At 50.0% G+C, this 27,120-nt stretch overlaps 1 protein-coding gene across 4 annotated transcripts in view; it reads right to left on the bottom strand.

Annotated features, from left to right (window-relative positions):
- LOC147736998 (uncharacterized) overlaps positions 1 to 27,120 on the bottom strand; it is an 83,712-nt gene that overhangs the window by 27,427 nt on the left and 29,165 nt on the right. The window contains exons 1-2 of one of the 4 annotated variants that reach the window (XM_086956837.1): positions 24,178 to 24,332; positions 23,750 to 23,877 (exon numbers count right to left, since the gene is read on the bottom strand). The exons of 1 other annotated variant lie outside the window; for it this stretch is intronic. The gene's annotated coding sequence lies outside the window, so the exon portion shown is untranslated. Of the gene's footprint in view, positions 1 to 23,749; positions 23,878 to 24,177; positions 24,333 to 27,120 lie in introns of those variants that run through there. 2 more of the 4 variants (XM_086956685.1, XM_086956765.1) reach the window with 2 other exon arrangements.

Raw genomic sequence — 27,120 nt, 5'->3', positions numbered from 1 at the left:
AGTTATAGATTCAAATTCGAGCAGAGGCATGGGTGGGCTGGCTTTTTGTATTACAGTTAAATTGGCTTTACTGGTTTTCTGGCATATATTGGACTTGCTTGAAAGGTACTGGCTACAACAAGAACATATTGGTTAACTTATAGAACAGCAATTTCAATCACAATAACAGATTGGTCTCTATTATGGATTTTTTTTTAGCATTTTCAACATAGGAGACCCTGGTGTGTTAAAGTACATTCTCCGTTTTAAGATGTATGTCAATTATAACTTTATTTTGGTCTATTTAGACCATAAAAGTACATAAAAAGAATTATAACACATCGATATCAAGATCATAGCGATTATATAACTGACACAGTGGTGGGCGGAGGGCGTCATGATTTACCCAAATTCATCGTCTATTTATAATTTTAAAAAGTAAGTTTCTAATACAATAAATAGAATTTAAAATATTTAAAATTAAAAAAGGCTAACTTCATTAAAAAGACAAAATATATCATCACACGTCTCAGTATTACTAGTTGACCATGACAAATAATGTCTGGTTGCTCCACAGACTTTAAGAGGTTGAAAACAATTCATCACTGGGTTGCGAAAACCAATTATTCCCATTAGTTACTAGAATTTTATGCTACAGTTTTTACAATTTCAGTCCGTTTTTAGCACTTATGTACCTCACATAGCAAAGAAATCTCGATACACAAAAGATCACCAATTGCGTGGTGTCAGACCTTAAAATTCGCTCTACCTGCCCGCAGTGTCTTAATTTTAAAGTATTGCATAATGGTTTAATCCATCTTTTTATCAGATGTTCGTATGCAGGCAGAAAAATAAAATGTGTACCGTTTTCCTTGACTTGAGACCGATTTTTACAAAAAGAACACTTATCAAAGTCTTTGTCATTTGCATTACTATCCCATTTGGATTTCTTATCATTTGTTTGTAGAACCCTATATCTGAATTTCAGGTACAGTGATTTGGCAATTTGTGGGCATACCTCGTCCACCAATGGTTCGAACTGAGGAGTATCTTTAAACAAGAGGAAGGATGTGGTTAAAGATCCTAAAATGGTATAATGTAGAAGGTTAGTACCTATGTAGTTCCAGAATGATAATTTTACAACCCTCCTACATGCCCTGGTTAAATCTGAAGGGTTATCCCAATAATGTTTTCCTATTTTTTTTTTTTTAAACCAGATCGACACATGTTTAAACCACGGGATACCCTTTAAAAGACACATTATCTCTTGTAAACCCTTTTTATATTGATGTATGTAAAGTTCCTGTTACCCAAGAAACAACTTTAACAGGAAGAGGTGCTGCTTCCATCGTGGACTCTATTCCTATTTTGGAGAATTAGTGCTCCTCAATTCCAGACTTCAGTGGTTCCAATGTGACCCCAACTCCCTTGTTCTGTCACCTAGTGCTAAACTTTACAACCACAAAATAAGCCTTGCACTCCTTTAATCTTACCAAAGAACCAAAGGAGGCAATAAATAGATGCTGGAAGTTAGATAGTTTGCTATCAGGGAAAAGGCCTTGCCTTTTTGCAAGAGAGCTTCATGTTATTGCTGCATTTGGAGGATTGTATTGTAGAGAAAACGCATGGCATGTTTTACCCACTGTTATCTCAACAGTAAAGTGGGAAGAACATTTTAGCCATGTAAATTCACCTCTCGATCCATTGGAGGATATCCCACGGTCAGGCCGGATCTCTCCGTTGAATATGATGGAGAGGAAGAAAAACTGATATTGTGAGAAACTGCAGCAGCGCCGATGGATCTTTTAAAACCAGTTGATTTGTGGGCTCCAACTGTAACTACTGAGCTCCAGGCTGCTGCGCCATATTAACCACCACAATTGTGTGTAACCTATAATTCGGCGAAAGATGTTCTAGTCGAGAGCAGCAGAACTGCCACTGTTTGTCTGAAATGGCAATCCACTTCCTTCTCCCACTCTACTCTTGATGTGTAGAAGATAACAGGGACTGACTCTTGCGTTACGCTGTAGATTCTCGTTATCAATTTCCGAGGGGAATGATTGGTCAAAATATTTTCTAGGGCTGGTAGTGAAGGCGTAGCTTTTGGGAACTCAACATATCTCGTCCTACATGCCGCCCTGAGTTGATAGTATAGCAACATATCAGAAGCTGTAGGTGAATCGGGCTCACACATCTGCTGAAGAGATAAAAATATATTTTCTGGGTATAGATCCCGCCCCACCGTTAATACTCGACCTCTTGCCCGCTCAGTAATAGCCTTGTCCGTGAGCGGGCCAATCAGCGATTGCACCCCAGTGGCAAAGATGGAGCATATAATTCTTTGTGTCCTGCCCTCTTTGCTATGTTCCTCCAAGCCCATCTCATGGTCTCTACAGTGTTTATGTCTGACTGAGATCTCTTATATGGATGATATACTGCTGAGAGGGGTAGGAGCGGTCATATCTAGTTCAATCGCCACATGGGGCTGATATGGAATAGGATGTTGCCAGAAGTGTAAGTACTGTGCCTGCGCACTATAGGCATAAAAGTCAAAGTCAGGAGCCCCATGACCTCCTTGAATGAACGGTAGGGTTAAAAGCATCTCCTCTGGCATTATGCCATTGCAACCCTCACAAGCTGTGTTTTTGGAGCAAAAGCCCCACCCACCAGTAAAATCAAACCCAGGAAGGCAGGCTTCTGTTGAAAATAGAAGCCTGCTGCCCCCCAGAGGTCGGAGGGCATTATGTAGGGTTTTCTCTGGTTCTAAAAACAGCCACAAATGTTTCCTTCACAGCAGGTTGTAAGGGGTACTTGGGCAAAGATAGAGTATTGAGGGTCATCATAACTTTGCCAACCTTAAATAACTTATCCTAGGGAAGAGTGCCACCATGTATGATTTTTGTCTTTGCAACAAGCGCATTCAGTATGGATTCAAAGAAGATTATACAACTTTTCTTCCTTGCTTAACCAGGCACACCCACCACAGTATGGGAAGAATGAGGCATGCTCAAACATTCAGCGCCAAGAGGATGAAAGCATTACTAATCAGTTGGTGAAGAAATCTGCATACATTGCCAAAGATACCACTAATTGAGAAATCCTTTCGAGGGTGTCGGCTGGCACCCCACCCGCACAGGCTACTGAAGAAGCCTTCATACCTTCAAAATCATCAGGTTGTCCTACTTTCCTTATCCTGATGAAGACCCGATACGGTTGCTAAAAAGTCTGCTCCACTTACTAGGGTCGAAACGTCGACGTTAGTACTATCAATCTGTCCATACTAAGTTTCAACTGAAAAGAAAGAATAATCGTATTTGTTGAAACCATTGATTTCAAATTATGGACGGATGTTAATTTATGTCTATATGTTATTGTGTCACCTCACAGTCAGACCATCACCTGTCACTACCACTCACCTTAGCACCTCACCTTATCTGTGATTCCCTGTCACCATTATTTTGGACAGCCTACTTTTATCTGTGAATAACTCATGCAAGACAACTAAAAATAAGAACACTCTTGCAAAAACCAGAACTGTGGTGTGTTCTTTTTACAAATGTTCCATACAGTATTTCCATGAATAATGATGTGAAATGTACAAAAATTATCGAAAATAATTAAGCATAACTAAGAACTTGTCCTATGTTCCGACAGAACTACTGTTTTTGTCTAAAGCTGGTTTTAAAAGACTCAACAGGATTTTGTTTTATAGCACCTAAATACCCCCTAGTGCTAACAACCTATCTCTAAAACATTAAATAATACAAATTGCCCTCTTTGACTAGAGAGTGCAATCCAAAAAGGTATTATTGCGCTACACGAAGAAAAGAAAAAAACAGTATTACTAGTTATGCTCAAGTTTAAGTTTGGTGTGGGGTATTTAGAGCTCTACATGACAGATGCAGATCTTGTATATCCTTTGACATGTTTTACACGCATACATTTTTTATAATTGTTTTAGAACTTCAAATCTGGAGGGATATGTGTCTCTCGGACAATTGGGAGTCAGAGAATTCAAGGCATGAGCAGGGCTTGGAAATGTGAAACAGTTGGGGGGGCGTGGCTTGCAGCCGAGTATGGCGGCAGCCTAAAAGGCAAGCTCCGTTAATAACGCGGCCTCTCCGACTATCCGTTCATTAATCCGTCCACACCACGGTCTCTGCAGGAGGGACCCAAGGCCCAGGACCGGGCGGGACTGAAGGCAGCGACTCCGGTCAAAATCCGGCACCGGAGAGGGAAGTTGTGGCCGGCGGCACCTGCGGCCTAAGCGGCTGCACGAATCCAGGGGCTGTCCTGTGGACATATCCGACCGGAAGCGCTACAGGCTCGGACACCTTACACCGGAAGCGCCCGGTCAGAAGGCGACCGGGCGACAGTGAATCGGCTGCAAGCCGGAGAGGGCGATCGGAGTGCACTGAGGCTGCGGGGGTGCAAGTGTGAGGCGAGAAGTGGCACTGTGGCACCTGTGGTGAACCGGACTGCAGATTGCACTCAAGGGAGGCGGGACTCACATAAGAAGACGAGCCGCCATATGGACAAAGCGTAACGGACCCCTGGGACTGAGAGGCTCCCGGCGCCCGCAATGTAAGGTGGGGCATCAGTGAGTGGCCTGAGCAGAGCACCCAGGATTGAGGCGCCGAGTTGTGGCTCGCATCGGCAGAGGGTTCAGGTGCGGTGGCAGGGCCCGGTGGAAGCAGAATCACCGCAGTCTCGGGGCTACACGGAGAGAGCTTCTATCACCGGGAGGAAAAAGGTGAGGAATTCGGCTGTGGCGCGACCGGCCACTTGATGCCCCTGTGATATCTTGGTGGGGCCCTGGGGAAAAAGTTGCAGACAAAGGGGAGCGACGCAACGGAGAATGGACACATGCATTGCTGCCAGGGCGCCCTGGAGAGTCAAACCGAGGAGGGGGCACTGAAGACAGCAGAGCGAGGCACTCAACATTGACGGCGATTTTCCCTTGCGCCCCTTGACTAGCGATTGCAGGCACTACACGAGCAGCATAACGCCCGCACAGTGGACATAACCAGTGAGTGGGAGAGTAATCTGCGCAGTTACCATTGGGAGAGAGGAGCCAAGTTAGGCCAGGAGCCTCATATGGACTAAGGGTACAGTCAGCACTGAAAGACTGTCTATGCTGTAAAGTGCCCCCGAGCAATACCCCGGAATAGCACAGTAGGGACCCGGTGCTCCTCTTATAAGTGGCTCCACAATATAGATTCTATAACCGGGCGCAGAAAAGGCTACCATGGCAGGCAGGGGCGGGAAAGGTGGCACCACGCAAACCCGAATCGATAAATTCGCCTGCAACAGCGTATCTCCCGCAACTGACGGGAAGTCACCGGCTGGAAAATCGGCAGAGGGCGCAGGTGGAAAGAAAGCAACGCTGGATGATGTGATGAAGGCCTTGACGCAAGTCCAAGCAACGGTAGGCACGATCTCCACCGAAATTACCCTCATCAGGGCGGACTTCCACAAAATGTCCGAGAAGGTGAGCTCCATGGAAGTGGTTACGAAGTCCCTGGTGGAAGACGTCTCAGAGCTTGAAACGACGATGGAAAGGATGTCGGCGGAGAATAAGGTGCTTAGAGACAGACTGGACGATCAGGAAGGACGCTCTAGGAGGAATAACGTACGGATCCTTGGGGTTCCGGAATCTGAAGGCAAGAGAGAAATGGACCTCTACGTAGAGGAATTGATAAAGAACGAACTCAAACCCAAGGGCCTGTCCACCTTCTTCTCTGTTGAGAGAGCTCATAGAGTACCAGGGGGAAGGCAGAAACCTGGCGCTGCTCCGCGACCGATCCTGGCCAGACTGTTCAACTTCAGGGACCGGGATGCTATCCTGCAAACGACGCTAGTAGCACCACCGATCAAAATCCAAAACTCTACGCTGGCCTTCTTTCCGGACTATACGGCTGAAGTTGCTCGCCGCAGGAGAACGTTTTTGGACGTCAAAAGGGAGCCCAGGACGCGAGAGATTCCGTACTCAATGCTGTTCCCAGCCAGATTGCGCGTGGTGGCGGACAACAAGACTTTGTTTTTTGACACTCCTGAGATTGCACGGGACTGGCTAGACGGATGGAGGCCAGCCAATCAACCACGTCGGTCACACAGGACACACAAGAACCAGGGGGCGGGAAGTTATCCGAACTCTCAAACGTCGGGAACGACATGAGGGAATGTTCGCAAGTGAGAGGAAATGAGGCCGGAGATGGTGAAGAGGAGCAGTAGAAGCCCAGTGCACACAGAAAATTACAATGTATTAGCTGACTGCCCGATGGACTGCCTCTGGACACTGGGCTGAGGGCATCCGAAGAGAGGGAGAGAGGCCGTCGTCTCCGGAGAGTCCTTCACCCCAGCGAGCAAGTATCATTAAATGTGGGGTAGAGGGTTAAGCACTCTGCTAAGTTGGGGGGGGGGGGGGGGGGGGGGGGGGGGTTCAAGGTCCGTACAGCAGGGGGGCAAGGGGGTTGGGTTGCATTCGTTTTAATGTATTGTTTTGGTTTTTTGACTCAGGGTGACATGACATGGCACACTGTTATCATGGCTGGGGCACACAGACATAAGAAGACACTTATTTGCAGTGTCGACACACCACACGCCCCTCACTCATTTCAGGCTGGACGCAATACACCGCACAGAGGTAGGCTACACTGGCATCAGAAGTCCCGTCCGCACGTAGTAAGGATGGGCCACCCCGAATCCTAAATGGCAAGCCACTGCAGACTGACACGTGTAACGGGAACAATCAAATAACTCCGGTGACACCGCTGCACATCATGTCCTGGAATGTCAGGGGACTGGGCGATAAGATCAAGCTGGAACTCGGCAGACCAAACGCGGCCCACATGGTAGACCCATCAGACGACACACTACATTCTCTTCAGCTGCATCAGCGGCTCCATGACGACCACCTGAGACGCCAGACGGTGGCGGATGTGGCGGCTACCGCTCATAGGGTGTATGACATAGGGGACAAGGCCAGTAAGCTCCTGGCTTGGCTAGACAAAAAAAAAAGGGGGTAACAGGACTATATTACAGATAGCGGATGCGAACGGTGTAATGTACACGTGTCCGGAAGACATTGTAGACACACTGGCCGATCATTTCCAAGGGGTATATTCCCCGACTGTAGAGGTTACAGAGGACATGGCGACAGCAGCTCTCAGCAGCAGAACTAGATTCTGACTTGACGACAGAGGAGATTCAGTTGGCTATAAATGCGGTACGGTCAGGCAAGGCCCTTGGGCCCAATGGGATACCAATTGCATGGTACAAAACAATGTCAGAGTCCTTGGGTGAGCCCTTGTTGGCAATGTACGAGGAAAGTCGGGAGGTAGGATTCTTGCCCCCCGATCAACGAGTGGCAACTATTGTGGTAATCCCGAAACCGGGTAAACCACCTGGTGACTGCACATCCTATCGACCGATATCGCTTCTTAACACAGAGGCTAAAATACTAGCGAAAGTATTAGCGAATAGGTTGATGCCCCACCTGGAACACCTGATCCATCCAGTCCAGTCGGGCTTTATGCCACGCAGAAGCACGGCGCTCAACCTACGTAGAGTGCATGGAGCACTGGCGCGGGCACCGTTATTGAAGGAGCCGACGGTTATACTATCCCTAGATGCAAAAATGGCGTTTGATATGGTGGAGTGGCAATACCTCTTCGCGGTGCTGGCCCACATGGGATTCAGCTCTAAATTCATCTCCTGGGTGAGATTGCTTTACACGAGCCCGGTAGCCCGTGTGGTGACGAATGGACATATCTCCCGTGAAATACCACTGGCGAGGGGGGACCAGGCAGGGATGCCCGCTCTCTCCACTGCTATTAGCGCTGGTTCTGGAGCCATTATCTGTGACAATCAGGAAAACCCTGCTGCTGAAGGGGATCTGCTGGAACGATACCTGGGAAGATAGAGTCTCCCTGTACGCCGACGACATGCTGATTTATCTGACGGACCCGGTGAGAGAAGTCCCAAACTTGTTGGAAGTGTGTGACACACACGGACATGCATCTGGGTACACCATAAACTGGGTGAAGTTGGTCATCTACGGGCTAAATCGCGCACCGCTGACTCTTCCTGATGCGTGCCCCTTGACGGTGGCGACTACCTCCTTTAAGTATCTAGGGATCTATGTCACACAAAATGCTACTGAATTCTTTGAGAGTAATCTGCAACCCCCACTCGCCAGGCTGCGGAGCGATGTACAGCACTGGAAAGCCCTTCCACTGACGCTGCCAGGGAGAGCGGCATTATTTAAAATGATGGCGCTGCCGCGCTTCCTTTATGTGCTCGAGAATGCACCGACCCGAATACCTCCAAGTTATTTCCGGAAAGTTACCGGGACGATGACAGGCCTGCTGTGGGGAGATCGCCCAGCTCGTATAGCGCATGTAAAACTTAATAGAAGCTGGTACGATGGTGGGATCGCCCAGCCAAATATGCAGTTGTATTACTGGGCAGCACAGCTCAAGATTATTAATCAATGACATTTATAGAGCGCGCTACATACCCGTAGGGTCTCAAGGCGCTGGGGGTGGGGGGGGGTGCCGCTACTGCTCGAACAGCCAGGTCTTCAGCTTCTTCCTGAAGGAGAGGTGGTCTTGGGTCAGGCGCAGGTCGGTCGGGAGGGAGTTCCAGGTCTTGGCGGCCAGGTAGGAGAAGGACCTTCCTCCTGTAGTCGCTCTTCGGATGCGGGGGACGGCGGCGAGGGCGTGGTTGGCTGATCGGAGGTGGCGTTTGGGAGCGTAGAAGTTGACTCGGCTGTTGAGGTAGCTCGGGCCTTGGTCGTGTAGGGCTTTGTGTGCGTGGGTGAGGAGGCGGAAGGTGATTCTTTTGTTGACGGGGAGCCAGTGAAGGTCTCTCAGATGTCCGGAGATGTGGCTGGTTCGTGGGATGTCGAGGATGAGTCTGGCTGAGGCGTTCTGGATCCGCTGGAGTCTCTTCTGGAGCTTGGCGGTGGTACCGGCGTAGAGGGCGTTGCCGTAGTCCAGTCGGCTGGTGACGAGGGCCTGGGTGGCGGTCTTCCTGGTCTCGGTGGGGATCCACCAGAAGATCTTCCGTAGCATGCGTAGGATGTTGAAGCACGCCGAGGAGACGTTGTTGACTTGCCTGGTCATGGAGAGGGAGGAGTCCAGGATGAAGCCCAGGTTGCGTGCATGGTCTGTCGGTTTGGGTGCGGTGCCCAGGGCGGGAGGCCACCAGGAGTCGTCCCAGGCGGAGGGTGAGGAGCCCAGGATGAGGACCTCCGTCTTGTCTGAGTTCAGTTTCAGGCGGCTGGTCGTCATCCACTCGGCTACCTCTTTCATCCCTTCGCGCAGGTTGGCTCTGGCGGCGGCGGGGTCGTTGGTTAGGGAGAGGATCAGCTGGGTGTCGTCGGCGTAGGAGATTATGTTGAGGTTGTGCTGGCGTGCGATGGCCGCGAGGGGGCTCATGTAGACGTTGAAGAGGGTGGGGCTCAGAGATGATCCTTGAGGGACGCCGCAGATGACTTCGGAGGCCTCTGACTTGTACGGTGGTAGGCGGACTCTCTGTGTTCTTCCGTCGAGGAAGGAGATGATCCATTCCAGTGCCCTCTCCTGGATTCCGACGTTGCTGAGGCGCTGTACTAGGGTGCGGTGGCAGACCGTGTCGAATGCCGCGGAGAGGTCTAGGAGGATGAGGGCCGCTGTTTCTCCATTGTCCATCAGGGCTCGGATGTCATCGGTGGCGGCGATGAGGGCGGTCTCGGTGCTGTGATTGGCTCGGAAGCCGGACTGTGAGGGGTCGAGGGATCCATTCGTCTCGAGGAAGGCGGCCATCTGCTTGTTGACGGTCTTCTCGATGACTTTGGCTGGAAACGGGAGGAGCGAGATGGGGCGGTAATTCTTGAGTTCGGTGGGGTCCGCTGTGGGTTTCTTGAGTAGAGCGCTGAGTTCGGCGTGCTTCCAGCTCTCAGAGAAGGTGGCGGTGTCGAAGGATGTGTTGATGATGTCTCGCAGGTGGGGTGCGATGACAGCGTCAGCCTTGTTGAAGACGTGGGGAGGGCAGGGGTCGGTCGGTGATCCGGAGTGGATGGAGTTCATCGTGCGGATGGTGTCTTCGGTGCTGATCGGGGACCAGGCGTGGAGGGTGGTGGTGGGGGGTGGTTGTTCGGTCTTGGTGTGCGTTGGTTGGTTGTTGAAGCTGTTGTGTATGTCCGCGATCTTGTTGTGGAAGTATGAAGCGAGGGAGTTGCAGAGGTCTTGCGATGGGGTGATGTCGTTGTTTCCTGCGCTGGGGTTGGATAGCACTTTCACGATGTTGAAGAGTTCCTTGCAGTTGTGTGCGTTGTTGTCCAGCCGGTCCTTGAATGCAGTTTTCTTGGCGGCGCGGATCAGCCGGTGGTGCTTCCGGGTGGCAAGCTTGAAGGAGGTCCTGTTGTCCGGTTTAGGTTCCCTTCTCCAGACTTTCTCGAGGGCTCGGCAGTTCTTCTTAGAGCTCTTGAGTTCGTCGGTGAACCATGGGGCTTTCTTGCTGCCGGGTCTGCTGGGCGGGGTCCTCAGCGGGGCGAGCTCGTCCGCGCAGTTGCTGATCCACTTCGTGAGGTTGTCGGCGGCCTGGCTGGGGTTCGCTGAGCTGGCAGGAGGGTGCTGGCTCAGGGAGGTGGCTAGCTGGTCTGCTGTGATCTTGCTCCAGCTTCTGCGGGCAGCCTGTTGCTGGTGGTGGTGGGTCGTCGTTCTCTTGAAGGTGAAGTGGACGCAGCTGTGGTCCGTCCATTGAAGCTCTGTGGCGTGGCTGAAGTCGATGTCTGTGCTGGAAGAGAAGACTGCGTCGAGTGTGTGTCCGGCGAGGTGGGTGGGGGTGGACACCAGCTGCTTGAGTCCAAGATTGGCGAGGTTGTCGAGCAGGGTGCTGGTGTTGCGGTCGTTGTTGTTCTCCAGGTGGAAGTTGAGGTCCCCCAGGAGGATGTAGTCAGCGGAGGGGAGGGCATGCGGGCTGACGAAGTCGGCGATGTCCTCGCTGAATTGGGTGCGTGGTCCCGGAGGTCGGTAGATCAGGGTGCCTCTGAGGGTGGTCTTCGGGTCGGTGTGGATCTGGAAATGCAGGTGTTCGGCGGTGGTCAGGGTGTTGTCTGTGCTGGTCGTGAGACGGATGGTGTTCCTGTGGATGATGGCGATGCCTCCTCCCATCTGGTTGGCGTTGCGGTCCCTCCGGACGATCTTGTAGCCCTCTGGGATAGCGATGGCGATGTCGGGAGCTGAAGAGGCTGAACTGAAGTTGAAGTTGAAGTGGATGAACATCCAGGTCTCTGTGAGGAAGGCAACGTCAGGGGCAGTGGTGTCTAGGAGGTTCCAGAGTTCGATGGCGTGTCTGTGGACGGAGCGGGTGTTGAGCAGGATGCACTTGAGGTGGGTGCTGCTGGTGTTCGACTTGGCGGGTGTTGGTGCGAGGCAGGTCCGGATGCAGGTAATTTGCAGGCGTGGCAGCTGAAGGGTCCGTGGGTGCGTCGTGGTGGCACTCTGGGCGTCGGCCGGTGTTGAGTGCGCTGAGGGTGGCGGCTGAGTACGTCCGGCGGGTCGGTCGGGGTCTTCGAGGGCCAGGGGTCCTGGCACTGGGCGGGGTCCAGGCGCGGACGGGCGTAGACGGGCTTACCTTTGGCGCGCCTTCGGCGCACAATCGGCGCGCCCGCTGCGCGTTCGCACGGTCGCCATATAAGGCGAAGTGCGCGGGTGGGCGGGGCAGCTGAGAGGCGGGAGCGGGGAGGGAACAGAAGGGAAAAAGGGGCGGGGTCAGCGGTGGTGGCGGGAAGCGGGGAGGGAAGGCGGAGGGAGGCGAGGTAGGCGGGCAGACAGGAAGGAGAACGCCAAGACGGGCAGAAGCTGACCAAAAATAACAGGCACAAATGGAAAACAAAAACGCTAACACGGGAGAAAAAAAATCTGGTTAAACAAGCACAAATGATTTACCAAACAAAACAAAAACAAAACAGACGATAGCGGCGTCAGCCGGCAGCGAGGCAGAGGGCAAGGCAATGGGGCACACGCAGCAGCTGGTGGCCGTGCGGCGCGGGGGTGTCCCACAAGTGGGTCACACTCACCTGCGTCGCACGGTCGCCATATAAGGCCAAGTGCGCGGGTGGGCGGGGCAGCTGGGAGGCGGGAGCGGGGAGGGAACAGAAGGGAAAAAGGGGCGGGGTCAGCGGTGGTGGCGGGAAGCGGGGAGGGAAGGCGGAGGGCGGCGAGGTAGGCGGGCAGACAGGAAGGAGAACGCTAAGACGGGCAGAAACTGACCAAAAATAACAGGCACAAATGGAAAAGAAAAACGCTAACACGGGAGAAAAAAAATCTGGTTAAACAAGCACAAATGATTTACCAAACAAAACAAAAACAAAACAGACGATAGCGGCGTCAGCCGGCAGCGAGGCAGGCAGCGAGGCAGAGGGCAAGGCAATGGGGCACACGCAGCAGCTGGTGGCCGTGCGGCGCGGGGGTGTCCCACAAGTGGTTGCATGCCCCACAGGACGACCCGGCTTATTTGGCAGACAGGGCCCAGTTAGGCACGCACACTTTGCTGGCACCGTTATATCACAAAGGAACAGAGGCTAAATTAATAGGACCCACCAGGCACACAGTATCACTGTGGCACAGGGCGCAGGCGAGACTGAAGTGGGAGGGGGGTAGTATTTGGGGGAGTCATAACAAAGCTAACACCGTTATGGGACACAAGGGCTCTGGGGCACCTCCTCCACACCAAAGGATTCACCCAATGGGACAATATAGGAATTTCAACGGTAGGAGATATGTGGACAAGGGAGGGGGTGGTCCCGTTCTCACACCTTCCGCTACACTACAACCTAGGTCCTACAGAAACATACAGATATGTGCAAATTAGGCATGCTCTAATGGCGGCTATCCCAGCAGATACTACAGTCCCGGAAGCCTCGCCGCTTGAAGATCGCCTACTCACGGACTTCATGAAGGAGGGCGCGACATCCCTTACATATCGTAAACTGCTGAATAACTTGCCAGACCCACTAGTAAAGTTGCGGGAAAAATGGGTGGAGGAGATAGGAGACATGGATGACTCGAACTGGAACGCGGCGCTAGCGTCTCCGCGTGAGGCGGGTATCTCAGCTAGGTTCCGCCTGGTACAGCTAAAAATTCTACATAGAATATACTACACCAGAACTACACTCTTCAAACTGCACAGAGCGACACACCCACTATGTCTTAGGGGCTGTGGAATAGAGGGTACTTTCATGCATACACTCTGGGAGTGCCCGGCTCTGGTAGGGTACTGGCAACAGGTTATGCGCACCAAACGCTAGAAGTGTCCCTAGCGCCCGACCCCCGTGTATGCCTGCTGAATATATGGGGCCCGAATGCATCAAGGTAGACTATGGGTCACGATAGGTACAATGACAGCCAAAAGAGACATAGCTCAGAGGTGAGGGGCGGCGGAGTTACCAACATTGTCGCAATGGTGTCGAAATATGGATGCACTTATGGTGACCGAGCGGGCGGTATATAAGCTGAGAGCGAATCCTCGCAAATGGAACAAAGTATGGATGCCTTGGAACACCTACAGGGGCGATCTCTGTGAATTAGATAAAGTGGCAGTGTGCATACTATCATAGTAAATCCTCTAAAGGTTTAGCGTGTAATTTTACAAGCAGAATTCCCCGGGTCAGTCCACAGGGCCTGCAATCCTAGCCTTGCACATTCATTCTTTATATAACTGACCCAGGGGATTTTCCCAACTCCAGGAAGGGTCAATAGCTCAGCTAACTCTTGCCTGTAAGTTTCAAGCTCCGGCGTGACCCAGAGCCTGCGCCAGAACCTCAAAGGCTTGAGCACAAGCACCTCATCAATCGGCCTTAAACCCAAATCAAGCCTTACAGGCAAAAGAGGTGTGCTAGTTGGTAGAACCAGCATCTGCCTTATGAATGAATTTTCGGTCCTAGTCAGCTCGGTCCTCCGCTTAAAACCCCACAGTTCCCCACCATAGACAACTGCTCCCCTCGCTTGTGTCTTATAAACTTCAAGGTGCGGGGCAACCGGTTTGTTCGAGGAGGTATTTGATACCTTCAAAATGCCCCCAGCAATTTGCGACAACCTTAGTTGGGATTTGACTATCTGTGGGCCCCACGTCAAATCTTCATTAAGGGTAACCCCCAGATAGTCAAAAGTCGCTACTCTATCCAGGGTTGAGGTGCCCAGCCTAGGATTAGAACGACTAGTTACTGGGGGGCTCAAGATCATAAATTTGTTTTTTTGTGGATTGATCTCAAGACCCCGCAGTCCACAAAAGTCAACGAATCCATTCAATATACGCTGGATTCCCATAGGGGACGTGGAGAGCAACAGGGTGTCGTCGGCGAACATGATAGCCGGCACCCTGCTGCCCGCCAGCTTCGGAGCATCGTTGTTCGGCACTTGATTAAGATGGGCGATTACCCCGTTGACACAGAGGCAAAACAGGGTCGGTGTGAGCACGCAACCCTGCCTCACCCCCTGCCAACGGGGAATCTCGCGGATAGTGCGCCATGTTTCCCGCATCTTACTTGGGCGAAGTTAGCCTCATCAGTATTGTCAATAATGCCACCGGAATGCCCAATTCCAAGAGGACACTCCATAGCTTCGCCTGCGGGACTAAGTCGAACGCCGAACGGAGATCGACAAAGACCATATAGAGGCTGCCACCCTCTATATTGACTGTTTTCCAACACAGCAGCGACAGCCGGAAGATTTGATCCATAGTAGAGATGTTCTTTCTGAACCCTGCCTGATAAGAGCTTAGGATGGAGTTATCCTCCATCCAATCCTGCAGTCGATCCAGAATTAATCTAGAAAAAAAGTCTTCTGTGGGACGTCTATGAGACTAATAGGCCTGTAGTTGGCTAGGAGCAGAGAAGAACCCTTTTTGAAAATAGGGACAATCTCTGCCCCCAGCCAAGTACATGGAACATTCATGCCTCCCAGCACCGCATTGAAAAGGACTAGTAAATATGGCCCCCATATACCAGGCTCTTCCTTGAAAAGGTCACCTGGTAGCTTATCCAAGCCTGGGGCTTTGCCTGATGCCAATTTAGAAATAGCTTTAAGTACTTCTACGAGCGTGAAGTCATCAATCGGCTTAGGATTTGAATTAGAATTTGGATGTATTAAAACAGGCTCATGAGCCTCCACAGGGTCCACACTTTGGTTAGGGCTTGAAATGGTTCTCCCAGGCTCCCGATGATATATTAGCCTCAATGGCGGGTTTGGGGACCCCTAAGCCATTACTAACTATTGCCCAAAATTCCCGGGAGTCTTTGTGCTTTAGGGCGGCAGATAGTTTGTCCCACTTCTCATAATCCCACTCTTCCCTAGCTGCTTTCATAGTTAGTTTATAGCGTGTCCTTCTTGCTTTAATTTCAATTTTGTCCCTGTTCTTTTTTAGTGCCTGAATCAATTCGTGCTTGACTTTCCTACATAGTGCGTTATACCAAGACTGCGGCCTTGCCTTCTTATTCATTTTATTAACTCAGGGATTGAGAACCTCTCCTACATCAACTAGATTTGTGTGCAGTGCCAGGATAATCTGTGGTAGCTGTATGACTAATTTCTTTTTCCACCTGCACTAATGTGGGCACAATAGAGGTATACAATTTAGACATAACTTCCGGGTTATCAGCAACTTTGCCCCTTCTGACTCTTCGCCTGTCATTAGTTAGGGTAAGCATTCCCACAGCCTCCCCAGAAACCGGATTACTAGTGTCCCCAATCCCCAGCGGACCAAGTTCCAAAACCAACGGATTGTGGTCACTTTCCACGCGCTTGACCACCTTAAAATCAGAGACTAATGGCCACATCCGTGTCTCTACAAAAATGTTTTCAGTCATCAAGATGGTGAGCCTAAAAGGCTTTGACTGCCCTTGAGGTGTAATGTCTTGCCCCCCACTTGAGCACAAAGCCCTTTCCGCCCCGTCCATGCAGGCGGACCGGAACATTAGTTATTCAGGAGGAGTATGCCTCAAAAAGGCTTGCCACACCTTATGGTGGGCTAGGAAGTCTGTACAGGCAAGGAAGGGTTCTACCATGTAGGAAGACCCTAGATCAGAGGACTTTGGGTATAAAAGTGACGTACACGTACTGCATTTTGTTACTGCAGGGACAGCATAGCAGCAGGGACCAGTAGCCCACTGGCTGCTGTCCTTCACGCCCCCTAAGCTAGGACTTAAGAAGTTCCCCCAACACCAGAACCTCAGTTCTGTCTTTGAGTCCAAGAAGATGCACATAGAAAACACTATCACCGCACAACAGGACCTTGGACTCTGCTACAGCGCCAGAAACCGGTCCTCGGAAGCTGGTTTCCGGTCCAGGGAAGGCATGGCTTGGCAGTTCGGGCTGGACTGTTCCCATGAGGCACAGGGTCAGACTGATTTGCATATAGCCATGTCTGAACTGGGGTGGCAGTGTGGGTAAAGAACGGTGATGGATTAAACCCAGATCTTTTGACTGGGTGTGAGTGTTTGATTGATTCAGATGCTCCGTCCATCACCACCCCCTTTTGTACCGCTTTTGGCCGCCATAAGTGTGGCAGGGTATGCTCAGACGTGAGTCCCTTGCTCACTTTGCCACTGGATTCAAGCAAGCCGGGCTGAAGACGGCTGGAATGCCAGAAACCGGTCCCCGGAAGCTTGTTTCCGGTCCACGGAAGACATGGCTTGGCAGTTCGGGGTGGACTGTTCCCATGAGGCACAGGGTCAGACTGATTTGCATATAGCCATGTCTGAACTGGGGTGGCAGAGTGGGCTAAAGAATGGTGATGGATTAAACCCAGATCTTTTGACTGGGTGTGAGTGTTTGATTGATTCGGATGCTCCGTCCATCACCACCCCCTTTTGTACAGCCCAAAGGGAGGACACGCAAGTGCCCTGAAGAGAACATATATTGGAAACGTGCACATTTAACAAACAAGCATTTGCAATGCAATAGGTCTCGCATTAGGAAAGTTTGAGCTATTGGTATTGTAAATGGCAATTTTTTATTTATGTTTTGTTTTTGGAAATAGAGAAAATAATAGCTTTCTCATTTACAATGCTAATAGTTATAACTTTCGCAAATGTGACACCTATAGCATTTGTAATGCAATATGTGTTGTATTTACGTGACTTACATGTATTGATATTACAAATAAGAATGGCTTTTAATTTTTTTCCAATAATTAATACTTAAATAGAAGTTATTGTAATTTATAATGGCAATAGCTTAAAGTTTTGTAAATAATTTTTGTGAAGATTATGTTCAGTGTATTTTATTGTGACGAAAATCCAAGAACAGAAGTGAAATATTAACATCTTTTTGTGACATTTGTAATAAAGCTTGGAACATTGAGAGAGCATATTTGAACCAGGTGTTGAATGGTTGCATGGATTGATGCTGTGGTGGCGCTGAATGATGTTGTGATGGCAAACGAGTGATGCTGTGGCGTTCAGTGATGCTGTGGTAGCGCATAGTGATGTTGTGGTGCCCCCGAGTGATGCTGTGGTGGTGCGGAGTGATGCTGTATGCTGTGCTATGTTTTGTTTTGCTATCCTATGTTTTGTTTTGTTATGCTATGCTATGCTTTGCTATCCTATGCTTGGATTTGTTATGCTATGCTACGTTTTCTTATGCTATGCTATGTTTTGTTGTGTTTTATTGTGCTATGCTTTGTTTTGCTATGCTATGGTTTGTTAACCCCTTCCGTGCGGCCGCGATTTCCCTCGTGTGCGTCCGCCGGACGAACAGGGGCGGGCCGTGACGAACCCGAGCCGTCATCAGCACACGAGCACCGTGGAGCGTGACGGCTGGGGTTCGTCACCAGCATGGAAGGGGTTAAGCTATGCTATAATCTGTTTTGTTGTGTTTGGTATGCTATGTTTTGCTATGCTATTATATGTTTTATTTTGCTATGCTGTTTTTTTGTGTTTTGTGAAGCTATGCTATTTTTTGATGTGTTTTGCTAGGTTTTGTTATGCTATGTGTTGTTGTGTTTTGCTATCCTATGCATTATTTTGTTATGCTATGTTTCGTTTTGCTCTCCTATGCTTTGTTTTGTTATGCTATGCTATGTTTTGTTATGCTATGTTTTTTTGTGTTTTGCTATGCTATGTCTTGTTACGCTATGCTATGTTTTGTTGTGGTTTATTATGCTATGCTTTGCTATGCTAAGCTTTATTTTGTTATGCTACGCTATGTTGTGTTTTGTTATGCTATGCTATGTTTTGCTCTGCTTTGCAATGCTATGCTATGTGTTGTTGTGTTTTGCTAATCTATGCTTTGTTTCGTTATGCTATGCTATGTTTAGTTTTGCTATCCTATGCTTTGTTGTGTTATGCTATGCTATGCTTTGTTGTGTTTTGTTATGCTATGCTATGTTTTGTTGTGTTTAGATATGCTATGCTTTGTTATGCTATGCTATGTTTTGTGTTATGTTTTGTTGTGTTATGATATGCTTTATTCTACTATGTTTTGTTGTGTTTTGTTATGCTATGCTATGTTTTGCTCTGCTTTGCAATGCTATGCTTTGTTATGCTATGTGTTGTGTTTTGCTAATCTATGCTTTGTTTTGTTATGCTATGCTATGTTTAGTTTTGCTATCCTATGTTTTGTTGTGTTTTGTTATGCTATGTTTTGTTGTGTTTAGATATGCTATACTTTGTTATGCTATGCTATGTTTTGTTATGCTATGTTTTGTGTTATGTTATGCTATGTTTTTTTGTGTTTTGTTATGCTATGTTTTGTTGTGTTTAGATATGCTATGCTTTGTTATGCTATGCTATGTTTTGTGTTATGTTATGCTATGTTTTGTTGTGTTATGATATGCTTTATTCTACTATGTTTTGTTGTGTTTTGTTTTGCTATGCTTTATGTTATGCTATGCTTTGTTTTGTTATGCTATGCTTTGTTATGCTATGTTTTGTTATGCTATGCTGGTGAGGGTGTGTGAGGGTGAGGGGTGTGAGGTTGAGGGAGGGTAAGGGGGTGTGAGGTTGAGGGGGTGTGAGGTTGAGGGAGGGTGAGGGGGTGTGAGGGAGAGGGGGGTGAGGGGAGTGAGGGTGAGGGTGAGGGGGTGTGAGGGTGGTGAGGGGTGTGAGGGTGGGTGGGGGTGTGAGGGGGAGTGAGGGGGAGGGGGTGTGAGGGGTGTGTGGGGGTCTGAGGGTGAGGGGGTGTGAGGGGGAGGGTGTGGGTTGTGAGGGTGAGGGTGTGGGGTTGTGAGCGTGTGAGGGTGTGAGGGTGAGGGAGAGTGACGGTGACAGGGCGAGGTTGATGGGGTGAGGGTGTGTGAGGGGGTGTGAGGGTGAGGGGGTGTGTGAGGGGGTGGGTGAGGGTGTGAGGGTGAGGGGGTGTGAGGGTGAGGGGGTGTGAGGGTGAGGGGGTGTGAGGGTGTGTGAGGGTGAGAGGGTGTGTGAGGGTGAGAGGGTGTGTGAGGGTGAGAGGGTGTGTGAGGGTGAGAGGGTGTGAGTGTGGGTGAGAGGGTGGATGAGGGTGAGAGGGTGTGAGAGTGAGTGAGAGAGTGAGGGTGTGTGAGGGTGTGTGAGGGTATGTGAGCGGGTGTGAGGGTGAGGGGAAAAAAATGGAGAAACATCGCTTTCTGAGCCATAGGGCAATGCACAGAGGGAGTGACCCTGGCTCGAGCAAGCAGCCTGGGGGAACCAAGTCAGCGGAAGGGGAAAAGGGATGTTATCACCACCAAGCGGCAGTTCTCTACCTATCTCTAGTATCTCCAAAAAAGCAGCTTTCACTCAGGCATGTGGAAGCCAAGGAGAATATGTGTAGTGTGGAGTACTAGGCACGCTTTGATTACAGCAAGGAGCGTTGTATGTCATACACAAACTGTAGCTGCTGCTCAGTGATTCGGAGCAAAGGCACAGTGCGGAAAACATTGACCACAAAACAATCCCGCACATTTCATTAAAGGTGGAGCAGTTGCTTATCAGCACAGGACCACACACACAGACAAGCACACAAGGACACGCACACACACATACATACATTTGTAGTTTATAATTCTGCAAAAAACTCAGTTTATAGACCTTAGTGTCCCCATTACAAGTGAGAGCCCACAGAGAAACAAGTGTCAGGGGGTTTCCTGTCAAAATTCCAGTGTATTCTCTTTCTCAATGTTTAGTGTGCTTCTTGCCCAGCTTCTAGGAACCACTGCCTCGATATTCATTTCTGAGATCCACACACTCATAGGATTCTCTGTTCTAGAGTTAGTAGTGACTGGGGCACAATAGATTGCTGTGTTTCTGGCAAAAGATACCATGGCCTGGCACTGGTCGGACTGTTCATAGTGACGTAAGGACACATATAATGTGCATATGTTGCCCCCTTGTCTGGAGTGATGCTGAGGGCAAACGGCAATGGATTGGAATGAAGCCCAATCTATTATTAGTGGCTGAGACTAAGCTTCACCTTTTCACTATTACAGTTCAAGTCTGTTCACTGTCTCTGTAGTGTTCTCTATCAGTGTTTACACGGAAACATTAAAAACAACATGCCCACAGCATATCATAAGTCACAGGAAACACTGACAGGGATAACGTGCCAATACCAAATATACGGTCTAAAGACGAACTCCGCTTGCAAAAAAATGTTGTGCCACAGCTCACCTCTCTATACATTTCTTATCCATCTCCGACGGCTGCACTCTTACATTGGGCAATGCCTGGGCAAAGTGGGCAGCATGCTGACCAGAGCCGGAGGCCACCTCCAGGACGTGGACAACGGGGGCATAGGGATCCACGCAGCCTCGGAGCACATCCAGGATGGGCTGTTTGTTTCTATCGGCGGCAGCCGCAGACAACATCCTAAAAGTCCTTCGAAAAGTAAGAGTAACCGTTGTGAAGGAAGTTGCTGCTCTTAAGGGAAGCCCTGTGCATCGGATGCTAAGAAATCGCAAGGGGACTTAAAATGGTTGAAGAACACACGCGCAAAATAAATAGAGTGCAAGGACGCTTAAGGAGCGGTAGACAAAAGCTAGATACTGGCTCTTGAACCGAAACAAGATACGCCCATTAAAGGTTACTGGGGATTGTAGTTCAAACAAATTCAACCCCTCCGGAAAACAAGTCCCGCGGCGACCCGGAAGCTCTTGGCCGGCCGGCCAATCCGGTCGCGGCCGACCGGAAGTCCCGCCTCCCGAGCTGCCGGCATATGGAGCGCCCTGCCGGTCCGAGGTAGCCCGGGTCCCCAGGAGGGGGCCATGAGAAGGAGGAGTGTGGCGCCTGTTGCGGGGCTCCTCGGACCTGAGAAAGCCCAGATTGAGAAGAGGAGACGGAGCGCGAGAGGAGCCCCGCCGGAAGAGCGCAGTCGGTGAGTGGGGCCCAGGGCTGATGTGAAGTGCGTGCGTGCGTGCCTGTGTGTATGCCTGGGGGTGGGTGGGGGAGGGGAAGTGTGTGCGCGAGGGAATGTGTGTGCGCATGCGTGACTGTGTGATTGAGAGAGAATGCGAGGTAGGGGATAGTGTGCCTGTATGTGTGCCTGTATGTGTGCCTGTATGTGTGCCTGTATGCATGCGCGCGCCTGTGTGTGTGTGTGTGTGTGCGTGCATGCAGAGGGGTGGGGGCTGCCTGTGTGTGTGTGAGCAAGGGATTTGCTTTGCGCATGCGCAGCTATCAGACGCTCGCTCCCGAGGTGAAATCTGACCTCGTCAAAGCGCGCGTCTGATAGCTGTCCACATTCCTAAATACGGGCCACAATAGGTCTGAAGCAGACACCTTCAATGCTCACGCATTGAGGGTACGTCTGCTCGACCTAAAAAGATGAATGACATTTCCCGTAACGTTGCAAGTGAAGAAAGTATTTGAAACACATTGTTATCTCAAAGGAAAAAATAATTTGAAAGTGTGTGTGTATAACAAGCAAGCAGTTCCCAAAACGTCACAATGTGTGATTGAGCTAAGAATGAAAGCAATTTGTTCTTAAACAAATTTTTAAAACCCAGCAAAGCCATGTCCCTGAAACGCAATATCTAGCACAGTTAAATTTAAAATAAAAGTTAGGTTGTGGGTGAGGAGCAGTTGCAGATATTGTTCCAAGCTATCCATCATAACAAATGTAAGGCAGAGTTGTCCGAGGTGGAATAAAGGTAAATTAAAAGCTGAATGTAAATCTTGCACATAAGTTAGAATGAGTGGAATAAAGGTAAACATTTCCTCACAAGCAAGGTCCATTTCGTTTGAGATAGGAAAATGTGCATCCCATGCTGCTTTCACTTGCAATGTGAATGGGGCGGGGGGGGGGGGGGGGGGGGGGGGGGGTCGTAATCTTTTTTTATGTCCACATTAACTAATGAGCACCACAACACAGTCCGTCACAACACCCTCATCAACAGACTCTACAACATTGGCATATAGTGAAACACACTTAAATGAACCACCTCCTCCTTTTCGGGGGTACTCAGTTATCTGGCTGCCTCCCCTCACCTCCGCACCCAGGGACATCATATGCAGCATAACCCTAGGATTATCCCTCAGCCCCACCCTATTCAACATCTACATGACGTTGCCAGATCCCATGGTTTGAACATATTACCCAATGCAGACGATACACCAACGCCAAAACCAACTTCTCCAGCACAGACACAACCTAGGGATCATGTTCAATAGTTAAGTGACCACGAAACAACAAGTCAACTCAGTGGCCTCCTCCTGCTTCCTCACTCTCCACACTCTCTGCATAGTGTTTAGATTGATCCTCAACACCAGAAAGTTTGCCACCCAGGTCCTTGTCAATATCCACCTCAACTACCGCAATGCCCTTTGGTGGCATTTCCTCATACATCTACAGGCCATACGGAATGTAGCAGCGAGACTCATCGTGGAACTTCTCAAATGATCAGATATCACTCCAAGCTCAGAGAACTCCATTGGCTCCCATCCAGAAGAGATGACGGTTCAAGATCACCAAGCACGCGTACAAAGCCCCCCACGATCAAGGAGCATCACACATTGATCAAATTTCCATCAATCCTTCAGACTTCTGCGTTACTCTTTAGTCACCTACACTTTTCACATCTCTGGCAGTGGTTGGTCCTTCTCCTACAGAGATGCCAAGTTCTGGAATGGCCTGCCCCTCCGAACACCCTCCTCCCCAGAGGACTTTAGAAAGACACTCATGAACTGGCTTGTCAACAGAGACACTGCATGCTCAGTGGCCAGATAACCCTAAAGGTGACATGGTTGTGTGTTACAAAGGGTGATTGTTTTAAGTTATGCAAATGAGAATGGTTTCAAAATAAACACAAAGGATGTTGGTGAGATATAATTGCAAACAGTGGTTGAAGTGAAATAAACACGCGGAATCAGACAATGGGGGAGGGAGACGACGACTGAGTCACCTAGAAAAGATGCAATAGAGTGGCAGTCCTCAAAGGTGCAAGCAGTGTAAAGACACAAGTACCTGGGTCATGCTCTAGGGGAGGTGACAACAAGCAATGGAGGGTGCTGTGAAGCCCATTAATGGTAAGTAATGGAGGGCCTCCAAGCGCACTCACTGAGCAAAAGGGCTTGAAGAGACAGCGCATCCCGTGTGTAGGAACTGGAATGAAAACCCACCAAAGAAACACGGTCTCCAGCAACTTGTCAATCATTCCTGTGTAGTTGTGTCTTTGGAAAGGCTGCGCCCCCGCCCATGGATCTCACTTGCAGTGAGACTAAGATACTGATCGCTGCCGCCTGAAGGTTTGACGGGTCGTGGGCCGAGCGGGTGAGCGGACCCCGATGTTTGACCCGTGCAGAGCCGCGCGTTCAGCCCCGGGCTGCTCTTACCTGCGGCCGCGGCGGTGAAGGCCGGGGGGGGGGGGCCGGGGTGGGGGCCCGGCGGCTGCAGCTCCAGGCCTCGGAGGACTCGAGGCCTCGGGGAGGGCGGAGACGGCGGTTCAGGGTCCCGGGCAGCACTGAAGGGGACAACAAAACAGAGGAAAGGATTAAAAATAAGAATAATATAAAATAAACAAAAATAATAAAAACATGGAAAAAACTTCCAAATCGCGGCGACGGCGAACGGAGGGCGAGGAGGGGGGGGCGAGCGCGGCAGAGATCCCAATAACGGCCCACGGGGGGACAGTCCCGGAGAACCCCGAGGGAGGGATTGGGCCGGGGGCGGGGGGGGACGTTAATGTTGGACCCCCGGAGCGGCGCAGACCCGGCCCGGGGCGCACACTCGGTGTCTGCTCTCGAGCTCCCCAGGGCCTCACCTGCTCCTCCTGCTCCGCGTCCCTCGCTCGCTCTCCTCCGGTGGATCCTCGGGGGGATCCCAGGGCCGCGGATCCGCGATCAACCAGACAATGACCCCTCAAAGACTGGGATCCACTACTGAACCGCGCATGCGCACAGCCACTCATAAAGACACTGCGGACGGCTAACACTACGGCGTCTAAACTACTGCACATGCGCACAATCAGCCAGAAGACACTGCGCATGCCCAGAGCTACTAATACTAACACACTGCGCATGCCCAGAACTGTACTACGCACGTCCACGCAGGGAGACGTCATCCTCCACTGCTAATGCACATAGTTATGCGCCACCTCCGCACTGGACTGCGCATGCGCAGAAACAATGGACTTCCTAGCAGATTGAACCCCAGTACAGGGGCCCTCACTGCTGAGGCTCACTCATAGGGGGGCCAAGAATGTCTGTCTAGCAGCAGGGAGTGCATGTCTGCCCACAGATAAATCAAGGCAGGGCTTAAAGTGGCATAAAAAACAAGCACTTGCAATGCAATAGGTCTCGCATTTATGCGAGTTTGAACTATTGACACTGCAAATAACAAAGCCTTTTATTTTTATTTTCGTTATTAAAATATAAATACGAAAACTAAACTAAAAGCCATTGTCATTTACAATGTCAATAACTCAAACGCACGTAAATGCGAGACCTATTGGCTATGCCAATGCTTGTTAAATGTATCGCGAATCACTCTTTCCAGACGCCTTTTTTATACCAACTTGGTGAGTTCAAATTATAAAGGAGATTTTACAGATTGAATACATTTTGAAACAACCTTTACATCCTTAATGTGTGCTCTAATGGATGACAGACACCTTTGCTTACTATTTGACTAAAGTATAGCTCACTGAGCCATAAACAGGCGATCATCGGCAAGTCACTGAGTTAATACCGGCCCTGGCTGGCTCATCTTTCCAGGGTCATTACATTTCGATGATACAGACACCAGTTACATACAGCGCTGCGACACGACAGAAGGGTAGAACGAACCGCCATGTTAAGAACAAGTCAATGTTTATTATATGAGCCCATAAGTAGAATAATTAAAAGAGGGAGCAGCAGCCAGGATTATACGTAGGGGACAGCTCGAAAGGACAACTTCCTCTCTGTCCTCGAGAAGAGAGGGGGCAGGGTGACAGATCAGCTGCACCAGCCTCCTATTTGCATATTCTTGAGCGCTTTGTGTAAAAATAAAGCAGTAGCAGCTGTTAAGACGTGCATTTTTAGCCACTCCACGTGAATTCTAATGGCCCTGGAGGGTTTGGGATAGGGGAAAGCTCCTCGCGATGAGAGCCAGGCGCTGGCGAGGACAGGGGAACAGCTTGAGAGGAGAGGGGAGATGTGGCCGGGGGCTGGCAACGGAGGGAAGGGGTGCTTGCATGGGAGAGTGCCAGGGTCAGCACCGGGGAGGGGCATGTAAAAGAGCTCAGTGGCACACCTACAAGGGTTGCATTACACTGTTAATTGAGAGCTGAGGGGGAAGAGAGAGGGGGAGGAGCGGGCAAAGGAGGGACTTGATGGAAGGCAGAAAGATAAAAGCGAGAGATGGATGTGGAGTTTCTCGTGGCTGGGAAGGATGTAAGGGATAAAGAACAAGCAAGAGGAGAGGAAGAAAGAATGAGTGATGCAACAAATCAGGAAATACGATAATGAAAGTGGAAGATAAAGATGTAGGAAGCCTAAAGCAGGAAATAGATGTGGGGGCGAGGGGGGTTGGCTGGGCGAGGGAGGATGTAAGGAAGCAAGATTAGGGAAGAAGGAAGTAACGAGGGTAAAGAAAAAGAAAGTTGGGAGCAAGGTAGAAGTGGGATTTAAGAAAGGGAGTATTTAGGGAGGGGGTGGCAAATGGTGAGCACTTTCGCGGCCGCTTTGATGTTCTCAGTGGCCACGAGACTCACTGAGAACATCATAGCGGCCGCGAAAGTGCTCCCAAAGGCTGCAGGCTGACAAATGGTGCGCGCGCCCGGCGCACATGCACTGTACCTCATCCGCCGGCAGCCTTTGGGAGCACTTTTGAAAGCCCGTTGGCTTAGCGAGACCTAAAAACTGGGGGCCTCTCAAAGGGGCGTAGCCAATGTAATTAAGGGCGTGGCTTAAAACACATAAGCTAAAAATCTGTGCTTAGCACAGTGTGCCGCTCGACTTGTATTTTGCGGTTTGTCATTGCATCCAGATAAGTGATACAACAAGTCACATCTTACCTACAACAAGTGAGGACTATTGGCTTTGTCAATGCTTGTTAGTTGCATAAGATAAATAAGCAGCAACTATGGCTTGTTGTACATAATACTGAAAAAGCTTCCACTTAAAGCCCTGGTTACACCACAACAATGTTGCTTCTCCTGAGTTTCAAAAAGAGAAGGGAAATCCAGAGAGAAAATCACTCTTTACAGGGTTTCCCTTCCCCTACAGCGCTCACCTGACATGACGTCATGACGTAACCTCCACTAGTGAGAAGTGAGCAGTGTGAGCAGCGCACATCGATGTGCCTGCTGTCACTGCTGTATGGAAACAAAACGGACCGCATGTGCCAGGGCACAAAATAGAGCCCGATGGAGACCCGTTTGGAGGCCCCCTTTAAAAAACTGCTGGTGCTCAGACCCGGAAAACTTAAGGCTCTGGTTTAATGCACGGACAAGTGGGCAGCTGCCCAGGGTGCCACCTTTCAGGGGACACCATGTCACTTTGCAGACTCCCCCTCGCCTTCAATCAATCAATCAATCAATCAATCAAAGCATTTGTATAGAGCGCTACTCACCCGGAGGGTCTCAAGGCGCTTGGGGAGGGGGGGTCCGCTACTGCTCGAACAGCCAGGTCTTGAGCTGCTTCCTGAAGGCGAGGTGGTCCTGGGTCAGGCGGAGGTGGGTCGGGAGGGAGTTCCAGGTCTTGGCGGCGAGGTAGGAGAAGGA

This window comes from Lissotriton vulgaris, chromosome 1_1, assembly GCF_964263255.1.
Source record: "Lissotriton vulgaris chromosome 1_1, aLisVul1.2, whole genome shotgun sequence".
Taxonomy (NCBI): Eukaryota; Metazoa; Chordata; class Amphibia; order Caudata; family Salamandridae; genus Lissotriton; species Lissotriton vulgaris.
The sequence above is the reverse complement of the archived record's forward strand: the minus strand, read 5'-3'. Positions and strand labels throughout refer to the sequence as shown.